Source organism: Bos grunniens, chromosome 1, assembly GCF_055505025.1.
Source record: "Bos grunniens cultivar Pamir isolate PY7600 chromosome 1, Bosgru_T2T1.0, whole genome shotgun sequence".
NCBI lineage: Eukaryota > Metazoa > Chordata > Mammalia > Artiodactyla > Bovidae > Bos > Bos grunniens.
Window position 1 is genome coordinate 87,218,808 of NC_141165.1, and position 9,931 is coordinate 87,228,738.

Consider the following 9,931-nt stretch of genomic DNA (forward strand, 5'->3'; position numbering starts at 1 on the left):
TACGCTGAAATGGAGAGGTTTATTTAAATCAGCTTGTTAGTGGTCCATCAGAAGTTCATTCTTTAATGTTTAAAATAAACTGGACATATTTGGAGATAGAAGTTCAAATACACTATCTGATATTCTGGTAGATGACCAATACCATTCTCATTTTGTATGTATAGAAATGTTTTGTTCTGCCTATAGACCTTGATATATCTTAGATTTAATGCCATTTTCACATCCAATGCCACTAACAGCCAGTTTTTTCAATTTCAACAGAAACATTAGAGACTCAATGTTCTAACGTCGTCGTCTTGTTTGAGAATCACAGTCAAGAAGGCTACAGGTTGATAGGAAGAAATTTCACATGTGATTACACACACGGGTGTTCATTAGTGTGTATATAGTGACAGCTCTGATGTATTTGGCTGAGAATATGAAAATTTACTGTAAGTGGGGTAGCTGCAAATAATAGAGCAAATGCCTCACGCCTCAGCAGTTTGCCAGAGCCTTGAATCTTTAATAGAAGTCAGATAAAACAGGTTATGCCACTGCTCTAAAATGATATTGGTTAGTTGTGAGGCTTAATGCTTGTTATTAAGTGTGTAAAATCTGCATTTCTTACAATAGGTTTGACAAAGGAGTAAAGGGAGAGCCAGTAAGTCTATAGGTGTTAAATGATCCTTAGGAATAAGCATCATGGAAAGAAAAATGAAGAAGTGAAATATCTAAGGCAAATCAGTCCTCAGTCTGATTGAGGTGAGTCAGTGGCTTCGCCACTCTGGGATTTTGCTCCAGAACCCCAACATCAGCAGTGTGCCCCACGCCTGGTCTCCACAGATGGGTTTTTTCCCTCCTTTTTGTTCTAACTTACCCTTTCACAGCTGCCCTCCAACCCTAGGTTGTGATCATTCCTCCTCCTGTTTACCCGTTACCATTTCAAAACAACCTGGTTTTCTCAGGTACATACACATACCTATGTGGTGGTATTATTAACTGGGAGTGGTGGCGAGGGGAATCTTACCCCTCCATCTTTTTCCAAGGATCGATTTGAAAAGAGGGAACCAGCAGCTCTCACTAATTTGTCAGAAACCCCTCCCTCTGCAGTTTGCTTCTGCTGTTTTATAGTTTTCATGCCATCATTTAATTCCAGGTCTGGAATGACAGTGCCTGGTGTGGCTGCCGTGCACCATGGCCCAGGAGCCATGGTGGTGAAAATGAGCAGACTAGCATCTACTGAGCTCAGGAATCGGAGCAGGTCAGCTTCAGAGAGGGCAGGCACTGATCTGGATGTGGCTTCCAGCTACTCAAGCCAGAAGCATAGATGCAGAAGTTATTAGTGCCCTGGAGAAGGAAATAGCAATCCACTCCAGTATTCTTGCCCAGAGAGTCCCATGGACAGAAGAGTCTGGCAGGCTGCAGTCCATGGGGTCTCAGAGAGTCAGACACAACTGAATGACTGAGCACAGCACAGAGGAAGAAACAGATGGTGAAGGTAAGTCTAAACTCGAGAGTGAAGGCCTAAGAATTGGGTACTAAGAAATGACTCAGGAGGGAAACAGGAGCAAGAGGGTGCATGCAGAATGACCAGGCCACTACTGCGACATGGGGAGGGGCTGCCTTGTGTTTTTGCCTCCAAGGTGTAAGCGCACTTGAGAGTACCTTCTGATGCTTATCGAGGTACTAAATCTAGTGATTGAGCATTGAAGTATTTGTTGGGTACTTACAATGTTCAGCGCATATTTAGCACCAACTCTGGCAGGCACTCTGCTGGGAACACAAGAAACCGACAGACATGGTCTTTGTCCTAGAGGTGGTGAAGGAGGGGGACAATTAAATGATTGTTTCCTCAATACTCTGTAATAACCTGTATGGGAAAAGAATCTGAAGTAGAACAGCTAATCCTTTGCAAGGAGCCATTGCAGACTTCTGCTCACTGTGAAGACAAGGAATATAAACCTTTCTTATACCCTCTGTGCCCCTCAGCCTCCTCCATCCTTACTGCCTCCCCTTATCTACATTAGATCACATGGTCCCCCATTTCACTCTACTGCAGTGGCTCTCAAAGTGTGAACTGTGAGTTCAGTTCATTTGAGTTCAGTCGCTCAGTTGTATCTGACTCTTTGCAACCCTGTGGACTGCAGCACACCAGGCTTCCTTGTTCATCACCAGCTCCTGGAGCTTGCTCAAACTCATGTCCATCAAGTTGGTGATGCCATCCAACAATCTCATCCTCTGTTGTCCCCTTCTCCTCCTGCCTTCAATCTTTCCCAGCATCAGGGTCTTTTCCAATGAGTCAGTTCTTTCTATCAGGTGGCCAAAGTATTGGAGTTTCAGCCTCAGCATCAGTCCTTCCAATGAATATTCAGGACTGATTTCCTTTAGGATTGACTGATTTTATCTCCTTGCAGTCCAAGGGACTCTCAAGAGTCTTCTCCAACACCACAGTTCAAAAGCATCAATTCTTCAGCACTCAGCTTTCTTTATGGTCCAACTCTCACATCCATATATGACTACTAGAAAAAACCATACCTTTGACTAGATGAACCTTTGTTGGCAAAGTAATGTCTCTGCTTTTTAATATACTGTCTAGGTTTGTTATAGCATTTCTTCCAAGAAGCAAGCATCTTTTAATTTCATGGCTGCAGTCACCATCTGCAGTGATTTTGGAGCCCAAGAAAATTAAGTCTGTCACTGTTTCCATTGTTTCCCCATCTATTTGCCATGAAGTGACAGGACCAGAGGCCATGATCTTAGTTTTCTGAATGTTGGGTTTTCAGCCAACTTTTTCACTCTCCTCTTTCACTTTCATCAAGAGGCTCTTTAGTTCTTCTTCACTTTCTGCCATAAGGATGGTGTCATCTGCGTTTCTGAGGTTATTGATATTTCTCCCAGCAGTCTCAATTCCAGCTTGTGCTTCATCCAGCCCGACATTTCACATGATGTACTCTGCATATAAGTTAAATAATCAAGGTGACAATATACAGCCTTGACATACTCCTTTTCCCAATTTTGAGCCAGTCTGTTGTTCCATGTCCAGTTCTAACTTTTGCTTCTTGACTTGCATACAGGTTTCTCAAGAGGCAGGCCAGGTGGTCTGGTATTCCCATCCCTAAGAATTTTCCACAGTTTGGCATAGTCAATGAAACAGAAGTAGATGTTCTTCTGGAATTCTCTTGCTTTTTCTATGATCCAGTGGATGTTGGCAATTTGATCTCTGGTTCCTCTGCTTTTTCTAAAACCAGCTTGAACATCTGGAAGTTCTCAGTTCACATATTGCTGAAGCCTGGCTTGGAGAATTTTGAGCATTACTTTACTAGCGTGTGAGATGAGTATAATTGTGCAGTAGTTTGAGCATTCTTTTACATTGCCTTTCTTTGGGATTGGAATAAAAACTGACCTTTTCCAGTCCCGTGGCCACAGCCGAGTTTTCAAAATTTGCTGGCATATTGAATGCAGTACTTTCACGGCTTCATCTTTTAGGATTTGGAATAGCTCAGCTGGAATTCCATCACCTCCGCTAGCTTTGTTCGTAGTGATGTTTTTAAGGCCCACTTGACTTCGCATTCCAGGATGTCTGGCTCTAGGTGAGTGATCACACCATCATTGTTATCTGGGTCATGAAGATCTTTTTTATATAGTTCTTCTGTGTATTCTTGCCACCTCTTCTGAATATCTTTTGCTTCTTTTAGGTCCATACCATTTCTGTCCTTTATTGTTCCCATCTTTGCAATGATGTTCTTTTATGCTTATCTGTAAAAAAAACCAGAAAGAACATCTTTTTGTGGCTCCTGGACCAGCTGTATTCCTCAGAATGCAATTTTTTTTTTTTTGGCCGCACTGTGCAGCTTGCAGGATCTTAGTTCCCTGACCAGAATAGAACCAGTCCAGGGAATTCCTATAAAATGCAAATTCTTTGGCCCCATCCCAGATCTGCTGAATCAAAATCTCTAGGGTTGGGGCCCTGCAATCTGTGTCCTAACAAATCCTCTAATTGATGCTGTTGAAAACTCAAATTTGCAAATTACTGCCCTTAAACTCTCTGGTGCTTCTTACCAAAATCCACTTGGTAAAATCCCAACTTTGGAGGAATCCTATTATCTGCCTTGACCTTACTTATACTAGATGAGCCCTACTAGGGAAAAACACCAAGCTGATTGTATGTGTACTCAACTGGGTTTTGCCCAACAATCTTATCTTCCTCTAGTCACTTCCTCTCCCATGCTCAAGGTTGCCAGAATTAGTGAAGAAAAACCCCAAACCAGGACACACAAATTTTAATTTCAAATAAGTTCAGTTCATTAACTCAGTTGTGTCTGACTCTTTGCGATCCCATGAATCGCAGCATGCCAGGCCTCCCTGTCCATCACCAACTACCAGAGTTCACTCAGACTCACGTCCATCGAGTCAGTGATGCCATCCAGCCATCTCATCCTCTGTCGTCCCCTTCTCCTCCTGCCCCCAATCCCTCCTAGCATCAGAGTCTTTTCCAATGAGTCAACTCTTCGCATGGGGTGGCCAAAGTACTGGAGTTTCAGCTTTAGCATCATTCCTTCCAAAGAAATCCCAGGGCTGATCTCCTTCAGAATGGACTGGTTGGATCTCCTTGCAGCCAAGGGACTCTCAAGAGTCTTCTTCTTCAAAAAAAAAAGTCTTCTTCAACACCACAGTTCAAAAGCATCAACTCTTCACTGCTCAGCTTTCTTCACAGTCCAACTCTCACATCCATACATGACCACTGGAAAAACCATAGCCTTGACTAGATGGACCTTTGTTGGCAAAGTAATGTCTCTGCTTTTCAATATGCTATCTAGGTTGGTCATAACTTTTCTTCCAAGGAGTAAGCATCTTTTAATTTCATGGCTGCAGTCACCATCTGCAGTTATTTTGGAGCCCCAAAAAATAAAGTTTCTCACTGTTTCCACTGTTTCCCCATCTATTTCCCATGAAGTGATGGGACCAGATGCCATGATCTTAGTTTTCTGAATGTTGAGCTTTAAGCCAACTTTTTCACTCTCCACTTTCATCAAGAGGCTTTTGAGTTCCTCTTCACTTTCTGCCATAAGGGTGGTGTCATCTGAATACCTGAGGTTATTGATATTTCTCCCGGCAATCTTGAATCCAGCTTGTGCTTCTTCCAGCCCAGCATTTCTCATGATGTACTCTGCATATAAGTTCAATAAGCAGGGTGACAATATACAGCCTTGACTTACTCCTTTTCCTATTTGGAACCAGTCTGTTGTTCCATGTCCAGTTCTAACTGTTGCTTCCTGACCTGCATATAGGTTTCTCAAGAGGCAGGTCAGGTGGTCTGGTATTCCCCTTTCTTTCAGAATTTTCCACAGTTTATTGTGATCCACACAGTCAAAGGCTTTGGCATACTCAATAAAGCAGAAATAGATGTTTTCCTGGAACTCTCTTGCATTTTCGATGATCCAGCAGATGTTGGCAATTTGATCTCTGGTTCCTCTGCCTTTTCTAAAACCAGCTTGAATATCTGGAAGTTCACAGTTCACGTATTGCTGAAGCCTGGCTTGGAGAATTTTGAGCATTACTTTACTAGCGTGTGAGATGAGTGCAATTGTGCGGTAGTTTGAGCATTCTTTTACATTGCCTTTCTTTGGGATTGGAATGAAAACTGACCTTTTCCAGTCCTGTAGCCACTGCTGAGTTTTCCAGATTTGCTGGCATATTGAGTGCAGCACTTTCACAGCATCATCTTTCAGGATTTGAGATAGCTCAACTGGAATTCTATCACCTCCACTAGCTTTGTTCATAGTGATGCTTCCTAAGGCCCTTTTGACTTCACATTCCAGGATGTCTGGCTCTAGGTGAGTGATCACACCATCATGATTATCTGGGTCATGAAGATCTTTTTTGTACAGTTCTTCTGTGTATTCTTGCCACCTCTTCTTAATATCCTCTGCTTCTGTTAGGTCCATACAATTTCTGTCCTTTATTGAGCCCATCTTTGCATGAAATGTTCCCTTGATATCTCTAATTTTCTTGACGAGATCTCTAGTCTTTCCCATTCTGTTTTCCTCTATTTCTTTGCATTGATCGCTGAAGAAGGCTTTCTCATCTCTTCTTGCTATTCTTTGGAACTCTGCATTCAGATGTTTATATCTTTCCTTTTCTCCTTTGCTTTATTTAATTATTATTTAATTTCAAATAATCATATACTAAAAAATTATTTGCTCGTGTCAACTACAAATTGGCACTTACCAAGAGCATTGCTAATGACTGAACAACCAAGGCATTTGCCATCTGCCTCTATGCAGACTGAATCCTGTGCTGCTATACCTGTTGACCTTCAAATACCCCTGACTGAGTTCACAGTAGAGTGAGGCACTCTGTGCTCCAGGAAATCTGGTGGGACAGGTCTTTAGATAGTTGGATGTTTTTAGGAATAGATTTTATGATGTCAATCTTTGTATCTCCTCTTATCTAGAGAAGCACTAAATCTGTTAAAGGTGACATCAGATCCTCATGACTAACAAAAAAACCTTTTGTAAAATGAGGGCTGCTTAATGGTATTGAACTACCCACCGCCACCCCACCCCCCCTGCCTGTTAACCAAAGCTGCTTTGGAGCAGTCTCTCAGAACTATCTGAGATGCTGCCTCCCGGGCTGCAATCCTCATGTTGCCCCAAATAAAACTTAACTAACAACTCAAGTTGTGCATCTTTTTTAGTCGACACTTCTATCTGAAATTCACATTTCACTGAGCAACCTATATTTTTATTTGCTAAAATTAGCAACTGTAACTAGGAGATATATATATAATCAGTATGCAGGCAGTTGGGAAGCGAGCAAGCACAGGATGGAGCCAACAGTGAAACCATGTCAGTCCTTGTTGCCTCTGACCTTGATGGTACAGATGTCCTGGAGAAGCTAGGACCCTCCAGCACGAACTAAACACACACACACCTGGTCCAAAAGCCAGAGATGCTGCAGGAGGATTCAAAGGAAGATGGGACAGTTGGAGTCCTGTCTGATGCCTCACACCAGCAGGGTGACCCAGCAAATAAATAACAATGTGTTTGCAAAATGATTGTTGCTTTACTTCTGTCCTTAATCTCCCCCGGGTATGTCTCTGAACCATGCTAACTGGAAACACACAGGGAAAGGAATTTTGGGATAAGTAACAACCTAGTCAGGGTGATGCATTGTACTCCACCACACCCATTCTTCAACTTAAAAGAGGCTTGATATTAAATGCCAGTGACAGATGAAAATTTTACACAGCTGCCCTTTACATAGCAGCCCTTTGGGAGAATGACGTCAGCAACATAGTAGGGTAAGATACCATCTTTGTCTTTCCTCTTCAATCTACAACCAGTAAAACATCCACAACACAGCAAGGGGCCTCTGTCCGAAACACCAGGATGACAGAGGATTACACACATCTGTGTATCTACGGGTAGACTGGAACACACAGAGGAAGTGGAATTAGGGGAACAGCAGACAGTGCCTGCAATCCTGGCCCTCTAGCTATGGCAGCCCACAGCCCCAGAGAATCCAGTGGTGGTACTGAGACCCTGGCCTCTCTGTACAGTGCTGAATCAAATCCTAGAGACAGAGTTTGGGGTGAAATAGAAAAGGATAGCTTTATTGCTTTGCCGGGCAAAGAGAGACACATCAGGTTTCTGCCTCGAAAAATTATTATGTCATCACCTGGGAGGATTTGATGAGGGTTTTATAACAACTCTCCCCTTTCAAAGGTTTACATGATAGGGTGTGCAGGGCTTTCACTCCCTTAATCTCTTCTCAGGTGGGTCTCCTAATCTAATCTCTGGTCCATTTCATCTTGCTTCAGATCTTTCTTGGCTGCTCCTCCCATAGCAACTGTTCTGAATCTGCCTTTGGGACTCAGGGAAGGTCATGGAGGCAGAGTCTTGCCTACAAGAAATGGGAGACAGCAAGGCCTCCATGTCTGGGAGCCCCACAGGGCCCGCTCGGTTTCAGTAGCTGCAGGAGAGGCAGTGCATACCACTCCAGTCTCTCAGGCACAGTGGCACTCATGGCCACAGGGAACTGGACAGCAGTGACAGTGGGACCTGGGGCCCTGGCCCTCCAGCTGTGGAAGCACCCAGGACTCCAGCCCTCGACCCTCCCAATGGCAGCAGCAGAGCCCAGGAACCTAACACCAGACACAGCAGAGGTGCCTTGACCCTGGCTCCTTTCCCTCCCCTCCTCCTTGGCTGACAGCAACAGAGCCTGATTCCATTTGCAGAGGAATCACCCACCATCCTGGTGCTTCAGGTGGGGTAGTGACACTGGCAGCATCAAAGGCTCCAACAACACCAGAGACACAGGCAGTGATAAAGGACCACATGGAGCCCCGCCTCTGATGGAAGCAATGGAGAGCGGCAAGTGCTGTCTTCCACCTGAGGCAGCCAGGTAAGAGAAACCAAAAGTTTGTGCTATATCGCCACCTGCTGGAAAGTAGAAGAAAGGCCTCTAATTTTTAATTAAGTTGAATTGTTAGAATCAAATAGAAAGGTGTTCCCTGTTTCAAATGAGTTGGCAGAGGTGCTGAGTAGACATTTTCCCAAAGAACACATACAGATGAACAACAAGCAGATGAAAAGGTGTTTAGCATCACTAATCATTAAGTAAATGCAAGTCAAAACCACAATGAGATATCACCTCATGCCTGTTAGAATCCTTATTATCAAAAAGGAAAGTATTGTTGAGTATGTGGAGAAAAGGGAACTTACGTATAAATAGAAAGATATTTCATGCTCATGGATTAAAAGAATTAACATTGTTTGTTTAAATGTCCATAATACCTACGGCAATTTACAGATTCAGTGCAGTCCTTATCAATATCCCGAGGACACTGGGGACAAATACTGTTAGTAGGAATGTAAACTGGCACAGCCACTATGTACAGCAGAGTGAAGGATTCTCAAAAAATGAAGAATAGAAGTACCGTATGACCCAGCTATTGCACTTCTATGTATTATCCAAAGAACATGAAAACACTAATGCATGCAGCCTTATGTTCACTGAAGCATTATTTACAATAGCCAAATGTGGAAACAGCCTAAGTGTCCATGAATGGATGAATGGATAAAGAAGAGGTGATATATAGATACATATAAAATGGAATATTGCCTAGGAATAAGAAAGATGAAATCTTTCCATTTGTGACAACAGGGATGGAGCTTGAGAACACTAGGCTAAGTGAAATAAGTCAGACAGAGAAAGACAAGTATCATATGATTTCACTCATATTTGGAATATTTAAAAAATAAATCAACAGGGCTTCCCTGGTGGTCCAGTGGTTAAGAGTCTGCTTGCAACACAAGGGACGCTGGTTTAATCCCTGGTCTGGGAAGATCCCATATGCTATGGAGCAACGAAGCGCATGCACCACAACTGCCGAAACTGTGCTTTAGAGCCCATAAGCCGAAACCACTGAAGCCTGTGTGCCTAGAACCTATGCTCTGCAATAAGAGAAGGCACCGCAATGGGAAGCCTGTGCAGCACAACAGAGAGTAGTCCCTGCTCGCCGCAGCTAGAGAAAGCCCTTGCACAGCAAAGACCCACCACAGCCAAAAAAAACATGAACAGAAACAAACACACAATGCAAAGAACAGAATAGTGGTTACTAAAGAGGAAGAGGCCAGGGGGAGGGCAAAATAGATATGTGAGATCAACTGTACAGTGACAGGAGGAAACTCCATTTTGGTGGTGAGCATACTGTAGTGCATTTGTTGTTCAGTCAGATCATGTTTGTAATGTATGTATTCATATATCTATGTAAGTAAAATGTATGTGAAGAGTTTATAGTTGAATCTAAAAAAAAAAAAACACAAATGAATATAACAAACAAAAACAGACTCACAGGTATAGACAATAAACCAGTGGTTACCAGTGGGGAGAGGAGTCGGGGAGGGGCAAAATGAACTAGGGAATTTAGAGGTACAAACTACTAGGT